General features: G+C 26.3%; 1 non-coding gene across 1 annotated transcript; it reads right to left on the minus strand.

Annotated features, from left to right (window-relative positions):
- Nucleotides 1-4,566: 4,566 nt before the first annotated feature.
- Nucleotides 4,567-4,638, minus strand: TRNAD-GUC (transfer RNA aspartic acid (anticodon GUC)). Its single transcript has one exon. It is a non-coding gene; the product is annotated as a tRNA-Asp (tRNA).
- Between the last annotated feature and the right edge of the window lie 8,312 nt (nucleotides 4,639-12,950).

Here is a 12,950-nt window from a genome sequence, read left to right on the forward strand (position 1 = left end):
AATAATAATAATAATAATAATAATAATAATAATAATAATAATAATAAAGTGATTTTTGCTTGGGCTTTTAAGCTGTGTTAGTGAAAGGCAATCAATCAATCCTTATCTTTTCTTTCTCTATCAATATCATATAAACAAAATTCAAACTTAGTCCCCATCTTACATGTGGATGCATTGTATGTTTAAAAGCAAGAAAAGTTGCATGGCCGAAAAACTTCACAAAGAGGATGGGTACACAAAATCCTGGAATTTGGAACTACTTTAGATTTACATCAATAATATTGATTTTGATCCAATCTGTCATAAAGTCATCATGTTATTTAGCTACATTGAAAAATAACTTTATGAATAGGGGTGTGACTATTTGTTGTATATGTTTGAATTTTGTAAATTTGAAGCTCCAAATAAATATAAACTTTCATTAATTATCAACTGATTTAAATGATAAAAACGAGATCTAACTATGTCTCAATTATGAGATCACACAAACATAAGTCCATTTTCAAAATATAGGTCCAAAATATGAACTTCTCAGGTAATCTATTCACTAGAGATAGAAAAGTACTGGTCCATTTATTGAGAGTTTTTTTTTTTTTTGGGTCTTATTTATTCAGAGTTCAAACAACAGAATATAAAATTGCATAGGGTTCGAATTCTGGGTTAAACTCAGGAAAAAGAATATAAACCTCGTACTAGTGTAGTGAGTGAGAGTGAGAGTGTGTATGTTCTGTAAGACAAAAAAAAAAAGAGAGAAATAAATAAAAGACATTAATTAAATAAAAATAAATAAATAAATGGGAAAGGAGAAATGGGCAGGAAGTTGGGCCACGAAAGTGTTTGCCTCAAGTTAATTCCAAGATGAATGAAGAATTTGAGAAGTTGGGCCCAAGAGTGTTCGCTCCAAGTCTAAGGATGAATGAAGGGCTTTGTGATGAAGTCTTGTGTGTAATACACGACCTTTACATCGCAAAATTATCATCCACTTGAAATTATTTTGGACAAATATTCTTTTGGGCCTAGCTTGCTTCTAGTCCAGGCCTCCTTTCTGAAGTAGTTGTTTCTCCCCTTTAGCCTGAAGTTTAATATACATTAGACTAAAATTATAAAAATAAATTATTAAATATAATTATTAACTGATTAGATTCAAATTAATAAATATATATAAATATATAAATATCAACTAAAAAATATTAAAATAATTTAAAATTATAATCTATTGACACATATGTGAGATAATTCGAAAAATACGTATTTTAAAATTGAGAAATATTAATAATAAAAATCTGTTAATTATGGATATTTATATGTATGAATATATGAATGTTATGAATATAAAATTATGGAAGTTATTTGTGTGAAATTATAAATATTCTGTATGAAATTATAGATATTAAATTAAAGATATTTTAACTATTTTCACTACATGGAACAAGAAAAGAAAAAAATAGATTGAAAAAATTACATGCATAATAGGCTGAAAATAATAAAGAAAATTCACCAGATTTAATAAAATTTCTAATAGTAAATAATATGGTTGATAAAACAATTTGAATATTATAAATGTACTTTCTATTATTATTATTAATGGAATTAATGCATATCTTATTCAATTATTACTATTTGTCACGACAAAAAAATAGTATAAGAAGAAGAACTATAAATATGTCTTTTGTAATTAAAAAAGTTAATAAAAATAAATTTTGGACTATTTTTGGTCTTTTTGTAAAAATTATTATTGGAATATGGAAATGTTTAATAATAAAAAATAGTTAAAAATAACCATAATTTGGTAACAATTAATTAATATCAAATAAAATAACTTTTGTTTTTTTTTTGTTTTTCTAGAATTATTAACTAAGATATTAACACAATTAATCAAATTTTTTGTAACCAAAAATATTTAATAACTAAAATAAATTAGGCAAAAAAAATCAGAATTTATCTTATTTAATATTTATTAATTATTATAATAATTAAACAATAAACTTTCTTAATAAAAATTAGTAGTCTCAGTAATTTTTTTTTTGGGTACATAATATCTTTCATTCTAATAAATTAAAAATTAATTTATTAAGAATCTGAATTTTATTTAAGATTCTTTTGACTAGGCTAATTATTGTTATTAAAGGGATAGAATAAGTACTTAGACTGCCTTCAAATATACATAAAAAAAAAAGGAACATTGTAAACCGTCCCATGCATATCCCAAATTGTTCACCAATGATGATGTTGTAATGTTCTATATATATTTGGGCCATGCTCATCTTCACTTTCTTTCTATTTTATTTTCCTCTTTTTTTTTTTCTTTTTGACTCTTTAACATGCCTTGTAGATAGCAACACCATGCCTTTCCAGTCCCAAACACTTTTATTGGTTGCACGTAAGCTTTTTTAAAAAAAAAAATAGATTAGATATCCTCGAATACTCATTACACGAGTGAATAAATCTCTAAAATGATTTTTGAGATTAACCGTGTATATTAAAATTATCTCTGAAATTTTAATTGAACTAATTATGTTTTAGAAATTAAAAAAATTATATCATATTAATCTCTAATTCGTTTTTTGTTAACGAAGTACTCACAATCTGACATAATTTAATGATGTAGATTTTTGGTGACACGTGTCACCTTATAGTTTGGTCACGTATAATAGTATGATGACGTGTTAGTTATCGACACGTGATATGCTGACGTTGATTGTTATGGCATGTGTTATAGTATTATTTTTTCACGTATTAAATTATATCACGTGTCACAATGTTATTTGTCCACGTGTTATCCACTATATCATCATTATATATGCACCAAATTGATCCCTTACTTTACATCAAATAACTCATTTTAGTTCCTGAAATTAAATATCGTGCACCAAAATAGTCCTTTCATTAGTTTGTTCTCGTTATTTTTTTGTAAATTTAAAACTCTCATTATTTTTTGATACACTAATTTTAATTTTTTATTATACAATTTTTTATAATGAATTTTTTAATTAATAATTTTAACTTGTATCATTAGAGCACATGTTAGCTAAATCCAAAATTTTATTATTGTCTTTTATACTTATTTGTATATGTTTTAATACTGTTCAAGACATGGTTACAAAAAATGCTTACATTAATTAATAGTGTAATATATGAAAAAGATGTCTAACTAAGTTATAGATAAAATTAATTATTGAAATTGGCAGTATAAATATATCTTATTAATTTAGTGAGAAGTCAATTATATGGGAAATCAAACATCCTTAAAACAGATGGGAATAATGAATTTATATTAGTTAATAAGTGCCTTATCATGTATTTTTAAAATATTTATTAAGGTGTTAAATATTAAAAAATATTATTACATTATTAACTTACACTCTTTGTTAAATTAATATCAATATCTCATATAATTCTTTTAAAAAAATATTATAAAAAAATTGAAACAAAAATAAAAATTTTATAAAAAGAATATCTCATATTAATGTCAATATCTCATATTCATTTTTTAAAAATCAATATCTCATATAATTCTTTACTAAATAGGAGTGTTTTTATAAAATATTATAAAAGTACTCCTATTTAAATAACTTGTGAAAAGATAAAATTAAAATGAGTGTATTTAAAGATATTAAAAATTTTGAATTTATAAAAAAAAAGAGAACACACTGATGAAGAAATTAATTTGGTACACGATATTCAATTTCAGGAATTAAAATAAGTCATTTGTTACAAAGTAAATGACCAATTTGATGCATATGTAATGATGATATAGTGAATGACATGTGAACAAATAACATTGTGACACGTGACAAAATAGCATTATGATACGTGACATGACCATCCACGTCAGCATGCCACGTATCGTTAACCAACACGTCAATCTCAAGTAACATTTTAAAAATTTACTCCACATAAGTTTAAATGTAAAGTATATGAGCCTATACCCCTTACTTTATCAAAATAAATAAATATAAAGTATATTTTTTATTTTTAAAATTATATTAAAATTTTAAAATTTATTTTTGTTTTACTTCTATTCTAAAACTTCAATTTTATCTAAAAAACTTTCATTTTACATTAAATGTATTTTTTACGGCTATTTTTTAAAAAATCTAAGGTTAATTCAATAATAATTTAATAAAAAAACTTTTAATATAAATAATGCAGATACAAAATTCTATCATTAGTTTTTAGTTATTATGTATTATTATTAGATTAGACCTACATTTTTTGAGAATTCAGCAATATACTTGATGCATATAAAGAAAAATTTCTTAGTATAAAAATAAAAAATGTTTATTTTTTATTTTTATTTTTAGTATTTTTTATTTTTTAAATTTTATAAAAAAAATAAAAACATAAAATAAAAAATATTAAAAATAAAAACAGAAAATAAAAATGCACCCTAAAAATAGCAGTTAGCACTTGTCCCAGCTTTTTAATGGGCCTGGTTGAATCATTAACAGTTATTCCATTTTCTTGGGCCTAGAAATTCTGTGTTTTTGTTTCTCGTTACTCGTTAGGCCCATAATATCTGTCCATCAGATTTCTGAGCCCACAAGAGTACCCAAAAACATAATGCGCCGTTGCCGGGGATCGAACCCGGGTCACCCGCGTGACAGGCGGGAATACTTACCACTATACTACAACGACTTGCTTGTAAAATTCGTTTACATCTCATTGTTATATAAATTCATAATGGAGCCATGAACTATTGTACTTTTGGTGATCAAACAATGATTTCACGTTATAAATACATAGGAAGAAAAAAATATTAAACAAAAATGGAAAGCAATGGTATATACTTCATATTTAAGAAACATCTCTTTCTGATCACTTCTACATACACCCATGTGTGGGACTTTCAATTTTTTTTAATAAAGCACTATTTTAATTTTTTTAAAATTTAAGCTAAATCTTAATTTAGTCTTTAATATTTTAAAATTATATTTTTATTTTAAACTTTTTTAAACAGTTTAAAATTATATTTTAATCTTTTACTATTAAATTTAATACGAATAGTTAACGTAACGAGTTACGTAAACGTTAATAACATGAAACAATATTGGTAAATAGTTCATAATCAACTAACTTTAAATAACTATAATTAATAATAATTAATTTTATATTTTTTTAAAATAAAATTTAAATAATTATTAATTAATGACATTTAATTAATATGGAGTATAGTTTAAAAATATTTGTTAGTTTTTGCTGTTAGTTAGACTTTTGTTGGTTGTCTAGCAGAATTGTAATAATATTATTACTAATTAAGTTATATTTTTTTCATGTATTACAGAAAACATAATTAAAATGTTTTTATAATACTTCTTTTTTACGATTTTGTTTTTGTATAAATCTCAAATCCTAACAATTTATCATTAATGGTCTAAAATCAAAGAAAAACTTTTATATTGTTGATATTGTTGATATGTCAATTTTATTTATACTGAAATTGAATACTATTAGCTCTTTAATATATAAATTATTTGTGTCAAATTTAACTGTGTAATAATATTAAACTCGTATAAAATTCTTTTAAGATTAAAATAAAATATTAAAAATATTAAAAATCAAATTAAAATTCAGCTTAAATATTGAAGAGATCAAGATAATATTTAATTTATTTTTTTTACCCTCTATTATTATGTTTAGAGAGCCTGCTACGCGGTTAGAAAAACAAGTTAAAGTAATGATATTCTTTTACATAAACTGTAATGTGGTTGGATAATATAAATCATTGGGACTCATTTATAAATCCAAAAGTTATTTAATGGCATATTACCATGTCATTTATATTTTGACAATATACTATTTAAGAAAATAAACATAAAATTCTAGTTTTATTTCTAGCTATTTTTATTAAGATTGTTTTTATTACATATATAGTTGAGACAAAGACATTAAAAGGTATATAAATCTGTTTAAAAAAATAGACAAATATTGTATTGTCTCCAGTTTGTCTACTAAAAACGAGAAACAATTTAAAAAAAAAAATTTTTCTCTCTATTTCAGTGTCCCTATATTTCTATTTTATCTCAGCCAGTAAACCAACATAAAATAACCACTACAACTTATATAATAGTCAAGTCCATTATTTATAAACTAACCATTCAAGGGTGTCAGAAGAAGGTAAGAATCAAAGGAACTTAAACAAGACTAAATACAACTAATTTAAATTGGTCGAATAGTCAATTCACACACTTACTTAAATAAGTGTCAGAAATTTGAACCTATTTTGTATATCTAATAATTTATTGGCCAGCGATAAACCTTTAAATGGAACTCAGATCTGCAAGGAATTAATTCTTAATCTGTCGGATTAAAAAATATCGTAAAAAAAAAATAAAAAACTAAACATAGAGACAATTTTGCTTGTAGCACATGCAAACTACTTTGGCTCCTGCTAAAAAGAAGTGGTTCCTGAAACCCTCCCCTTTTTTTTTTTGTTATTTCACTAAATTAATCAAATTTCACTACTAGAATGGCATGTTATCCTCCACTCAGAGCCGCTATATTATTTTGCTAATTGTCCCGGGGAACCATCTCCATCACTAAAACAAAACTGTCCCTATAACCCTACTTTCAATACTCAACTAAGAAAACCACCATAGCTAGCTACAATAATATTCCTTTCACTCTTTTGAAGTTTGGATAAAATCATATTTGTACTTATTTAAGTAAAGTTAGGTTACATTGTTCATATTTTTTCTTTTATAAGATGTATATCTTATCGATTCAACCATGATTAAATTATAAGCGAAGATAATTTTCGTCAAAATTTACCAAAATTAAATCAAACATTAATAAACATGTAACTGAAGTAATATACTAAGTATATATAAGGTATAATATGCAAAAAAAAAAAAAAACTTAACTAAATACTTAATGCGTAAAAATCTTCTAAAAACAAATAGGCTTATATTATGAGATAGTGATTATATAAATAATAATGCATATCATACCTTTAACGAGATATGATATCAGTCAAACATTAGTAATATTATTCAAGCTAGTTCATATAAGTTATTATCTAGGAAAAGGAGTGCTATTTTAGAATAACACATGACATAGGCTGATTCTTATTGAGTTTTTTTGGTTTGGTTGTCTACGGTATTTTTCAATTCGACAGGTTAAAAACTAATCCGTCGTAGATCAGAACTTCATTTAAGAATCTACTGTTGATCAATGAATTGCTGCATATACAAAGTGAAATTCAAAGTCCCGACACTTGTTTAAGCTGACTACTCAACAAACCCAAATTGGTTTATACTTAGTGAGTGTTAAATCAACATAACAATACATAGGGACGATTGAAATGAAGCAATAATAATAATTGCATTTTGGTTGCTCCACTAATTTTGCTTTATGTTAATTGATAAGTGCTTTTCCATTTTCACGATCATTCACTTTTATTTAATTTGCAGGACGGTAGTATATCTTTGTTTAATTTGGTATAAGTCACGTGGGACGATTGGATTGATATCTAACTTTAATGCTTGCTAATAAGTTTAAGATAGACCCAAAAAAAATAAAAAATACTGTTATGCCGGTTCGATTTTCAGAAACTTGTAATTGACAATGTTAAAACCACTATATACTTATGAACTCACTTCTTATTTTTTACGTTAACCCATTGAATAAATACACTAATAGCAATGTTTATCCCATTTTTTCCAACTCCTTAGCAATTCTAACAACATAAGTAATTTTACTATTAACCAATTTGAGTTGATTAAATAGTTAACTCATTCATAGTTTAAATAAGTTAATACGTGTAAAAAAATTGAATCTCACTTTATATACATAGCAACTTATTGATCTTTGACAAATTTTTAAATAAAATTCAAATTCACGACAAATTAATCATTAATACCCTTAACATCCTTTTTTGTCTTCTCTTAATTCTATTAGTGTTTTTTGTGACGTTGTAATCTTATCATATATACCTATAACTTTTACTTAATAATAAAATCATAAAATTAAAAGCTTTAAAGTTAAGGTCACAATTCAGCTTTTAAAAATAGAAAAGAAATATCAAACTGAGTTATCATTTTTTTTCCCCAAGAAAAATGTTCATATATATTATCATCAAATAAATATCCTTGCAATTTGATAAAAAAAAATGTTTATCAATTCATTAATGTAGTATTGCTTAAATAAAATATATTTTTCTTTAGTCAATTCTCTAGTACATGTTTACTTGAGATAAATTAAATCACCTAATTATAATTCATAACGATGAATGATGTGTTTTAAGATAGAGTCCCGTTAGAAAGATAATGGACTATTTATACAACGTGTACAATGGATTATAGAGTTACAAAATGAACATCTTTCATACTATCTAGAATAACCATTCGAGTACTAGGAATAATAAACATCTTTCCAAAAGTTTAAACTGATTTTGGAATTCACATCGAACTCTTTACCTTTCGGATCTAGCGCTCTAATACCATGTCATGATACCATTTATCCCAAAAGTTTCAGCTAATGAAAAAAGATAACACTAATGATTATATCTCTAATACTCTATAAACCTCCAATTCATTGTACACATTATACAAATATTCCATTATCTTCTCGTACTTTTCGTTTAAGATAAGATAGCAAGCCTCATTTATGTATATTCCAATTTCAACTAGGGGCCGGGTAAATGAGGTCAACATAATATTAATTAAAAATTTTACTGTTGAGTGACGCAAGTTTGATCCTGGTGTTTACCTATCTGAAAAATAAAGTAGATTAGGAGTTTAGGTAAAAAAAAAAATCTTTATAATTATTAATATGTGGTAAAATATTTTCTTTATTTTATTTAGAAAGTTGAATTCTATATGTGGTATATATTGGCTTGTTTAAAGTTTACAAATCCATTGAACTAACTAAAAGGTTTATATGATTAATAAATTCAAAGAGGCCTTTAAATATATTTTAGGACGAAATAGACTTTTAAATAAAACAAAGAATTGGGTCACAAATAGAAGAGTATGTAATTTAGGCGCAATCCAAGTATTTTGAAACAGCCCCGGTCAATTCAATACAAAATTTGACTTTGTATGTTTCAAAAGGCATTTAAAAAATTTCATCTAATGTTTGGACAAAAAAAATTGGCTAATATCTTCCTTTTTGGTTAAAAGAAATATATTTTAATACTTAAATAAGTTTTTAGTCCTAAAAATGTACTCCTTTATTTTTAGTTTTGGTCCATATAAAACTTTTTCTTTTGTATGATTAAATTTAAAAATGATTTATTTTAATTTATGCCGTTAATTTATTATATTAAATACTGATATGATAAATTAAATATTGATATAACATTTTATATAAGACTAAAACCAAATTAACAAACATCTTATCGGAATTCAAAAACCTATTTAAACCATATTTAAATTTTGAAGATATTGAATAATGGTATAATTTAATTTAGTAAGTACATATACTTTTAATTCCTTTTTGTTCAATAAAAAAATAAATCAAGACTCAACTCCCTCAAATGGTGGAAGCTATGAAGCACGGACACTTCGTTGAGTTGCCGTGTTTGCGTATCGGACATATTTTGGACACGACACTCGTTGACACTCGTCCGACACATGTGTCTGCCGTGTCCAACTGTGTCTTAATAAAAAATAAAAATTCTTCTCTGAATACACTTGGACGCACCTAAATACCATCATATGTCCGCGTATCCAGCCTTATTCTTAACAAATATAGTTGAAATGAGTTTAGAAATAATATATATTATTATTTATTAAAATAAAAAATATTTTAAATACTTTTATATAGTTAAAAAAAGACATTAAAAATAGTTAAAAATTTATTTTATATTTTAATAGCAATAAAATATCAAAAATTCATTGTAATTTGTCTAAAAGAATTTTTTATTCTATATATATACCGTATCTCCGTATCTTATAAGATTTTAAAATCCGTATGTCCGCATGTCCTGTGTTGTGTTGTGTCCCGTGTCCGTGTCCGTGCATCATAGGCTGGAAGCAATATGATGAGAAGCAAAGGCCGGGACGGATTAATTAATTAAAATAATCTTTGAATAATTCACATATGAAATTAAAGCTCAATTATATACATTATTATATTACTAATCAATCCTTATCCTGAAATTGGATCAAAGCTATAGCTTCATTGATATCAAAAGATATCATGAACATGGTTGGTTTTTTATTAACATATATATTAATTCAGTTTTGTTTGCATATATGTTTCAAAGTGATTGAAGCCTTTAATTATATTGACGTGTGGTTGCATGGGTTTGGGAGAATTGAAAAGAACTCGTTTAATTTGTAGCCAACAACACAATAGTAAGTCTAGGGTATGTACGTGCTGCTATCATAAGCTAAGGTACCAATTTTTTTATTTCCACGTAACAAATATTCATTAGTCCACCTTATAACCTTAATTATATTAATATATATTTTTTTAATTTTTCTAAATAATGCTTTGGTGGCAACTTTCACGACCTTTTTCACCTTCTATGTATGTGCGTGTCCAAAACGACTTCGGCGTAACCCTAATAGTCATAGTGTTCGGTAACTTTCTAATCCAATTTTCTTCCAATATGTTTCTTTGATTGATCCCTTCATCATTAAGCTAAAGCTAATCTTCTCAAAGGACCCCATTATTATTCTCTATCTTACCCTCTCCTAAATAATAAATAAATAAATAAATAAAGATTAAAAGAGTGGCTCATCATCTGAATTCCCCACCATCATACCACCTTACATTAAAGTTCTTTATTTTTTTATTATTATTTTTTTGCATGGAAATTGAATAGTGGTGTATGTAGCATTTGTTTAGTTAAAAAAAATAAAAAATAAAGATACTACCATAATAATACGTACTATATATGAAAGCCACTTTAAAAAAAAAAAAAGTTTATTTACCTTTATCTTTGGGAAAATGTGACCTTAGCTTTCTAATAACTTTTACTAAATGGTAGACCCCATGTGTTGGGTGTTACAACCTTTTTCACTCTTTAAATAGCATTCCCCTTCTCCTCACTTCTTCCCTTTTCCCCTTCTTTCCTCTCTCCGGTTTAGTATTTTGAAAATACCGGTTTTTTTCTTCCCTCTCTCTCTTGATTTTCTTTTGCTTTGCTAATTGATTTGGTGAAGCAACAATGTCTGAAGAAGAAGTCCAATTTTTGTGTCATGGGGAGGCCATGTTCACACCAACTGAGCTAGAGGAGTTGTTTTCCCTCATTAACCAACCCGATTTTTTTGACCCGGCTAGCCCTAGTTCTTTCGGTTCACATGGATCGAACCGGGCGGTTTACTCATCCCACGAGAGAAAAATCAGGCGCAAGCAATCGAACCGGGAGTCGGCCAGGAGGTCCAGGTGGAGAAAGAAGAGACATTTAGAGAACCTCACGAACCAACTGAACCGGTTGAAAGCCGAGAACCGGGAATTGAAAAACCGGCTCGGTTTGGCCACACAACACAACATGCTACTATCCTTTGAGAATGAACACCTAAAATTTGAATCCACAAACCTTCGAGCCAAACTCTTGGATGCATATCAGATCTTAGGAACCATGTTTTCACAATAGGAGCAACATCTCAAAGCATATCATTGAGCTTATTGAGTAGTAGTTGTTTATATATATATATAACTATATATAGTAACAACCATATATAACAACTTATTAAGAGGCTATGTACATAGGGAATGTTATCATATATCACATTGAGGAGTAAGCTAAGTACGTCGTCGTTTTATTAGTTTAATTAATTACTAGCAATAAACAAAGCTATGAATGAGGTAGTGGCCATTATCTAGCTAGTAATTAGATTAGAGATATTTCTTGTATATATAGATACAAAGTGTATTTTTAATTATTTTTAAATGCACTCATTGAGTGAGACCCACTATGAGATGAGACGAGACGACCTAGCTATCTATTTTTATGAAATAATGAGACCAACTTCGCTTCATGTAAAATCTACCAAATATATATACACCTATATCTATATAAATAATTTCTCTTATTCTATTGCCACTCCTGATTAATTAATGTCTTTTGCATTAGCATTATATGTTTATTATTTTTTAATTAAATTTTAAAAATATTAGAAAAACAAAACTAACTTTAAACTAACAAATAATGCAGTAGAGCAAAAAGATTTCTCGCGCATAAGATTAAAAGTAGAATACTTTAGGTTTTTTTCCTTGCTTAAAAAAAACTAACAATTATAAATAATATAATGATACATTCAAGGCTAATGTATCTAGACAATTAATTAATCAATGTATTTATGTATCTAAATACATTAATTTTTAAATAATGTATATTATTATTTTTTTTCTAAATTAACAGATATTTTAAAATGAATAAAATAATAAAAAAATGGGAGGAAATACTCGGACCTAAGCTAGCATATGGTGATTTAGAGAAGCCCCACGTTGTTGGAACTATAACGTATAAGTGTGTGTCTGCTTTTTGATGCTGTTGTCACTTTGTGTCTCTTTGCAAATTGTGAAAGGTTAGGTAAGTGATGATGCATGGTGCTTTAATTTGATTAAGAACAATCTAATAATTAATGATACTCCTACTTATTTGATGTTTGATTCCATTGGAATCTCCGTATGGAATATTCTCCAATCTAACATACTATATTGTTGTTGGTGTCAAATAATGTCAATGTATGTAGTCATCACTCATAATCACATTTCCCATGTAAATACGCTATCTATGGTCCAAGTATATATGGAAATTTCCGTAGTGTTTCTTCTTTTTCTTTTTGTGTATCTTAGGTTTAGGGGATATAAGTCATTAAATCCATAGAATTGACCACTACGATTGTGTAAGAAATTTTGTTGAAAGGGATATATTCATCATTGGTGCATATGTGCATGGCTTCTCCACCATCTCGATATCAAAAGAAAATAAGAATAAGAGTATGTTCGACACAAGTAATGATATAAAGGAAAGACATATATAAAAGTGATTT

This window comes from Arachis duranensis, chromosome 6 (genome assembly GCF_000817695.3).
Source record: "Arachis duranensis cultivar V14167 chromosome 6, aradu.V14167.gnm2.J7QH, whole genome shotgun sequence".
Classification (NCBI taxonomy): domain Eukaryota; kingdom Viridiplantae; phylum Streptophyta; class Magnoliopsida; order Fabales; family Fabaceae; genus Arachis; species Arachis duranensis.